This window comes from Delphinapterus leucas, chromosome 20 (genome assembly GCF_059928025.1).
Source record: "Delphinapterus leucas isolate spDelLeu-1000000601 "Yukka" chromosome 20, BTC_Dleu_Yukka2, whole genome shotgun sequence".
In the NCBI taxonomy this organism is placed as follows: Eukaryota; Metazoa; Chordata; class Mammalia; order Artiodactyla; family Monodontidae; genus Delphinapterus; species Delphinapterus leucas.
In genome coordinates this window covers 5,226,730-5,234,286 of record NC_143148.1, presented here as the reverse complement: position 1 = coordinate 5,234,286, position 7,557 = coordinate 5,226,730, and the positions used below count along the sequence as shown (strand labels likewise).

The window sequence follows — 7,557 nt, the reverse complement described above, 5'->3', positions numbered from 1 at the left end:
TGAGCCTGCGCGTCCGGAGCCTGTGCTCCGCAACGGGAGAGGCCACAACGGTGAGAGGCCCGCGTACCGCAAAAAAAAAAAAAAAAAAAAAAATTAATGTGTGGAACTGTTTATTGGATAATATAACTAGGCAATTTAGTAGAAGAGCAATTATCCAAGGGCTATTAAAATTTTCATTTCAAATAACGTTACTAAGCAATATGTTACATGGTTTATTTTCTACTGTAATAATTTTTTTTTTTTCTAAAAATATTTATTTATTTGGTTGTGCCGAGTGTTAGCTGAGGCATGGAGGATCTTCGTTGCGGCATGCGGGATCTTTTAGCTGAGGCATGCGGGATCTTAGCTGCAGCATGTGGACTCTTAGTTGCAGCCTGCATGTGGGATCTAGTTCCCTGATCAGGGATCAAACCCGGGCCCCCTGCATTGGGAGTGCAGAGTCTGGCTGTCCACTGGACAGCCAGGGAAGTCCCTGTTTTTTGTTTTTGTTTTTTCTAACATCTTTATTGGAGTATAATTGCTTTACAATGGTGTGTTAGTTTCTGCTTTATAACAAAGTGAATCAGCTATACATATACATATATCCCCATATCTCTTCCCTCTTGCATCTCCCACCCTCCCTATCCCACCCCTCTAGGTGGTCACAAAGCACCGAGCTGATCTCCCTGTGCTATGCAGCTGCTTCCTACTAGCTATCGATTTTACATTTGGTAGTGTATGTATGTCCGTGCCGCTCTCTCACTTTGTCCCAGCTTACCCTTCCCCTTGCCCCGTGTCCTCAAGTCCATTCTCTAGTAGGTCTGCGTCTTTATTCCCGTCCTGCCCCTAGGTTCTCCATAACCATTTTTTTTTTTTTTTAGATTCCATATATATGTGTTAGCATACGGTATTCGTTTTTCTCTTTCTGACTTACTTCACTCTGTATGACAGACTCTAGGTCCAACCTCACTACAAATAATTCAATTTCGTTTCTTTTTATGCCTGAGTGACTGTTGTGTTTTTTTAAATACACTTTTTCCTTAGCATTATTTTTTCCTTCCAGACATTTTCCAAAAATGTATTGCTTTTTTGAAAACTAAATTTATTTATTTATTTTTGGCTGCGTTGGGTCTTTGTTGCTGTGCGCGGGCTTTCCCTAGTTGCGGTGAGCGGGGGGTGGGGGGGTACTCTTCGTTGCGGTGCGCGGGCTTCTCATTGCGGTGGCTTCTCTTGTTGCGGAGCACGGGCTCTAGGCTCGCGGGCTTCAGCAGTTGTGTGGTTCATGGGCTCTAGAGTGCAGGTTCAGTAGGTTTGGCACCTGGGCTTTGTTGCTCCGCTACATGTGGGATCTTCCCGGAGCAGGGATCAAACCTGTGACCCCTGCATTGGCAGGCGGATTCTTAACCACTGCGCCACCAGTTAATCTGCATCTTCCATTTTTACATCAAGGGACGTATAAATCAGTGACTTGTTTTCCGATTCTTGTGACATGAATACGTACATAACTCAGTGACTTATATAAAGTAGGTGCACTGTAAACATGATAAAAGAGCATTTCTCTAGGCGATCAATTTAATGAAAGAACTGCAATGGGGAGATGGTGAGATGAAATGTTTTAATTTGGGAATTGGTATGGTAAAGTGCTTGAAAATCAAGATTGTGGAAATGAACAAGGATGCAGTGAACTGAATGAGATTATAAGGATGAATAAGATAGAAAGACCCCACAATTCCAAGTATAGTTTGTGACAATGAGACAGTCTCCATTGCCAAAATGCCTGGAAGCCATTCTGCCACTTCTCGGTGGTTGGTATTCACATTCAGGGCCAGTACATTTTGCAGAGAAAATAAGATTTGTGCTACGTATATATAGCATGACAACTGACACCCAATATCCTCCACTTAGAACTTAATCCTGAGCAAAAATATTTTCTTTGGAAAAGCGATCTTCAGTCTGATTTATATTATATTTCGTCATTATCCCACTTCAGGTAAGAGTTATTGTTATTAAGGGTTTATGCCTAATAACTTACTAAATTTTCATCTCTCAGAAAAGCACTGATATTTATTCTCATTTCACAAATGATTTTAGGACAAACACAGATTTAGACCCATTCATTTGCATCCCAGCAAGTGGCAGAATCGGTAATTGAATCCAGGTTGTCTGGTTTCAGTGACAAATTGCTTAATTATGTTGCTACACTAACAAGACATTATTTCTATCCTTCCATAACTCAACATCTGTACTTAATTTGTTAGTATCTGTTGACTCTTAAATGACTTAACTGCAAATATAATTGTGGTTATGATAATGTTCTATAACATCTATACAGGCATACCTCATTTTAGTGCCCTTTATTTTATTTTTTAAATTATTTTTTTATTTTTGGCTGCGTTGGGTCTTCTTTGCTGTGCATGGGCTTTCTCTAGTTGTGGCGAGCGTGGGCTACTCTTTGTTGCAGTGTACCAGCTTCTCATTGCGGTGGCTTCTCTTGTGGAGCATGGGCTCTAGGTGTGCAGCCTTCAGTAGTTGCAGCACGTGGGCTCAGTAGTTGCGTTACGCGGGCTCTAGAGCCCATGGGCTTCCTTAGCTGTAGCTCATGGGGTCTAGAGCTCAGGCTCAGTAGTCGTGGCACATAAGCTTAGTTGTTCTCCAGCATGTGGAATCTTCCCGGACCGGGGCACGAACCCATGTCCTCTGCATCAGCAGGCGGACTCAACCACTGCGCCACCAGGGAAGCCCTCTTCTTCATCTTGATTAATCTGGAAGTAATGCAATTTGTAACTTTCTTTGGTGATAGCACCTACCTAACCTACGTAACCAATCTCGGAGATTAGTCTTCTTCAGATATTTTTTGGTGAGATATTTCAAATACCTTTTGGAAAAAGACGCCTCAGAAGTTGCGGTAATCTTGCTTTTGCTTTTGATGGTTACAACGCCTCCACTAAGATTCCCAGCTTTTCCATTCAGTTTGATTCTCTCCTGAAGAACCTGCTCAAAATCGGCAGCATCCATGAGTCCATCTTGTACAGGATGGGTACAGTCAAGAGTAAACTTCAGGACCTGCTCCTTTTGGTTTTTTAATTGCCCCCCTTTGCCACAAGCTTTTTCAGGGGCTCCAAGGCGGCCGCGGAGGCTGGAAGGTCGGAATATCCGTTCTTTAGGGTTTCAGTATGAAATAACCATTCTACATAGCTAGAGTTCTTTTTGTAATGCACATTTTCATTTGTAATACAAAGAAAAATCCAGTTTTTATTTCCTTAAAGTGCTTATATTAATTGTAACTGCAGCAAATGTTCCAGGCTCCAATCACCGCCCCACAGCTACCACTTGGAGACCCAAATTTCCAGAGCTCTGAATTGCTTCAGCCTCACTAGCGGGACGTGCGAGAAATCTGTTGGCAAAAAAAAAGCTTTGTATTTAATCTGTTTTTAACTTACGAGGAATCTTCTTAGTTTTTGCAAAACCGGCCCATACAATTGTACGCTTTTACCTTAAAAGTATTATGGACAGTTAACTAAACAGGTCAAGGTAGGGGAACCTCGGCCCCTGCGCCGCACTCCCGCGCTCTCTCCGTAGACCTGCCCTCTCCCCGCCCCGCCCCTCGCACGTAGCGCTCCGCCCCTCGCACGTAGCGCTCCGCCCAGGCCCCGCCCCGGAAGCCCCGCCTCTTCTCTCTGAGTGTCCGCGGTTTCCTACGGAAGCAGAACCAGTGAGTTCGAGGTGAATATCGTGCGGCTGACCGTAAGTTTTCTCTTTGTAGTGTATATGTGCCGTGCCGTCCCCCTTACTCCATCCTCGGGGTCTCGGAGTCACTATGGACGTAAAATCACAGCAGCCGGCCCTCCACGCCAAGTAAATCCAGACGTCGCGGTCACAGGACGGGTGTTTTTTCCTTTGGGTTTGAATTCGCTCCGAGGCTGGTCCCTGACCTTGGCTTTTTTACCTTGTCCACGTAGACACCGCCTTTCGCAACATTTCCCTGCTTCAAAGCTGTTAATGTCTCTCCCTCGCAGTGTAAAGTCCTCTTCCGCGAGGTGGATTCGCGCCCCCAGCCTGGCCCTCTCGGCCCCTGGAGGGCAGCGCCGGCCGCCGCGCTCCCGGAGAGGCCGCGTCTTCTCCCCGGCCCTAGGGTTCTGGAGAGCCCGCCCCTCTCCGGAGACCCCCTCCCTCCCTCCCAGCCCCTCTGTCCTCGCGTGTCCTCAGGCCGGTGCTTCTGCTCCGCAGGCCTCTCCTTCCTAGTCAGCTCTTCCTTTCACCCCGCGTAGGGAGAGGTGACCTGGGCCAGCCCTGTGACACCCAGTGTATGTCTGTCCCCAGGTTCCACCCCGCTGGAATATAGTCTCTTCCGGTAGGGTGGCATCTTATTCAGTCACCATCCCTCATCCTTGTAAATTCGTCGGCGAGGGGGATCAGGAGAAGCAGAGACCGAGCGACTGGGAGAGAAGCAGAAAAACTGAGAAGGAGGAAAGAATGAGAGAGAACCGATGGAATAGTAACATAGGCAGGGGCCTTGTATCACCGGTAGGAGGGAGGCACTTCACACAGGGAGTGGGCGGAGAGCGAAAGAGTTGCAACCATGCCCTTCAGAGAACCGTGGTGCTGGGAGAGAAAGAGAGGAAAACTAGTGACTAGAAGAGCAGGAGAGAGAAAGCAGGAAGGAGGCATAGCCACCTGGGGTGCCAGAGAGTGCAGACTAAGGCATTGTAGCAGTTACAGAAAGGATGTAATCTGGAGATCAGAGAGGGAGCTGAGTTTGGGAAAAAGATGGAGACATACATGGATATTTAGGACAATCATAAAGGTTGGGGAGAAAGCAGCAAGAAGGGGAAGAAGTCGCAGGACAAGGGTGAGGGAGAACTAGGAGGGGAGAAACAGCAGGAGTGTAGAGGGGAACAAAAAGACAGGTGAAATAGGAGACAGCTAAACAGAGTGAAGTGGAAACACATAGTGGTGCAGGTAGAGCTGAGAAACTGGGTCCAGATGGGTGGTGAGTTGTTTGGATATGGATGATTATGTTGATTTGTAGCTTTAGAATCTAATGAATTAAAATTTATTTGCTTCAATTAGACAGATGAGGATGGGAAGTGCAAAAAGTGAAAGGTTTGTGTATTTTGTAAGTATTTGTAAGAGAAGATAACTTCCATTTGCAGTTCCTGTTCGGCCAAGGCACAGTGACTTGACTCAGACAGTTGTGGGTCACCCCCTTCCATTTTCCTGGCATGAGGTAGAGGAGAGGAGAGAGACTAGTGGCACAAGAAATAACTAGCTTTGTCACCACATGGTGCCTCTTTAAAGGAACATTAAAAGTTTTGGTTTCTGTAATGAATTTTCTTTCTTTCTTTCTGGTTTCCTTACATTGAATTCTTTGTGTAGCTTGGAATAAATCTTAGTGCATTCAATTTCTGCTTTCCTGTGGGTAATTATTAACTTCTGGAATAAGTTTGGTTCCCTTAGGTAGTCTGCTCATGTCATTCTTTTCTAAATAAGGTAAATCCTCAATTTTTGAAAGACTCCGACACCAGCATTTTTAGATTAAAAATAATTCACAAATTATTTCTTTTTATTGATTCAGGTTTCTATGAGGCCTGAGTGCTTTTCCTCTTCATCTTATATATTGGAAAACTTCTTTGATAACTAGTAAATAATTTTAGACTATTTTGATGAGTATTTGGTAAAGAGGTCATTGGTCTTTTACATTAACAGTCAAAACCTAATTTAACCAGTTAGTCTAATATTTGTTTTTTTTCTCTTTTATTTGGTGTGTTAAAATAGCTGTGAGGTGACAGGAAGATGTTTCACTCAGGTCCCTCTTTAGTGTTCTTTGCAAATGGTGAAGGATGAGTTGGATTGACTTGGAACCTTCCTCCAACAGAGCCATCTATTCATGATGAAGAAGTTTGCTCACAGTTTATTTTTCAGCTGACCCCTTACAATGTTTTCTTCACCAGTAGCTGTATTTTTGCAAATCTGCATGTTTAAATATTTTACTGAGATCTTCTGGAAAGAAGAATTGAATACTCAATTGAATTGATCAGACCTCGAAAGAGAAGTTTCCTTTGGTCAGGAACATGAAGGTTGGTCCTGGTGTTTTAAATTCGACAGGCGATGAGGACAAAGTCTGCCCACTGGCCCTTCAGGATCCCATTTCAGACTTTAGTTCCACCTGATTCTCTGGATTCAACCTGGGCTTTCTCAGACATGTCTCCCCTCTGGGCCTCCTCAGGGAGCCCACCTGTAATATGGAGATGAGCGTCTAGACTCAGAAACTGTGAGTCTGAGGAATATTGACTCCTGAAGTGTTTGGCCAAATTGTGTGTTTGTGTGTGGGAATTCTTTCTAGTGAGAGTGTCCTGTGTTATTTAGAATTTTTCACGGTTCCCAGTCATCCTAGAATGAAAAGCAAAAATGCTAGGGTTTTATTTGTCCTCAGGACAAAATCCAGTTTCCTTCCTGTAGCTACACAGACCTGTATCATCCTCAGGGCCCAGCCGGTGTCTCCAGCCTCATCCTGGGAGCTGACCCTGTTCTCATGGTTCACTCTGTCCTGGTCACATTACCTTTTCTCTCTCACACCAATACCTTTCATGTTTCAGATCTTAGTTGCTCCTCTTACCTTCTTCTTTTAAATCAGCGTGATTTTGGCCATACACCCTCCTTCAGGTCTTAGTTCAGAGATGGCTCCTCATCCACCCCCCCGACAATCTCTGTGACATTAACCAGATTTTACTGCCTCAATATCAGTCCCCCTCAACAGAAACGCACTTCTCCATTGATTGTTTTGAGTCTCTTGTCTTTAACCTCCACCGAAGGACACAGTGTTCACCTTTTTCCCAGGGTCACTGCAACGCCTCACTCGTGGGATGTTTTCAGGTGCTAGGAATTTCCATTGGGCTGAGTACTCCTCAGGGAATACGAAGGTAACAGGGTAGGTGATGAGGGTGGTTCCCATATTTGCTCTGGATATTTCAGCGCTTATTGATCTTTACCTTGTGTGCCTACTTAATTACTCCAGAGCAAAAAGATGTAGGGAGGCCTAAGAAGCCCTGTACAAGTGGTTTCCTGCTGCAGTGTTGTCAGGTGTCCTCATGTTTATTCTGCTGCATTACTGCTCTACTGTAGCTACAGGTGTTCCAGGTGTGCACATCCAGGGACCAGTCGCCACCTTGACAGGTGCTTTGCCTTCCAGCAGTTCACCTGCTCAGAGTCAGCGGTAGTGATTTCACTGTGCTAAGGTGGGGGGCAGAAGGTCCAGAACCTAAGGGGATGTGAAGGAGAGCGCCCTAAATAGGGACTGTATTTTACAATTCGATGTGAGTGGGGAGAACAGGAGACAAGAAACTTAGGGATGCTCTCTCTTTGTAACTGTCTCACTGAACTCAAATGCCTGTGTAACCGGACTCCGTAACGTCCCTAGTTGCTGGCAAGTATTCTCCGGAGGGCCAGCTTTTTGATCTTCATACTGAACGCCCAGTGTCCTTTGGGCAGGAGCTTCTGTGTTCTTGTTGCAAGATCTTTGCTGAGAGGTCTTTGTGCCCTTTATCACGTTTCCTCTTGTTCGCCTGGAGGAGAGATAGA

The 7,557-nt window shown here is 45.1% G+C and overlaps 1 pseudogene; it reads right to left on the bottom strand.

Annotated features, from left to right (window-relative positions):
- Positions 1 to 2,681: 2,681 nt before the first annotated feature.
- LOC115802587 (large ribosomal subunit protein eL22 pseudogene) lies at positions 2,682 to 3,775 on the bottom strand (annotated as a pseudogene).
- Positions 3,776 to 7,557: the final 3,782 nt, after the last annotated feature.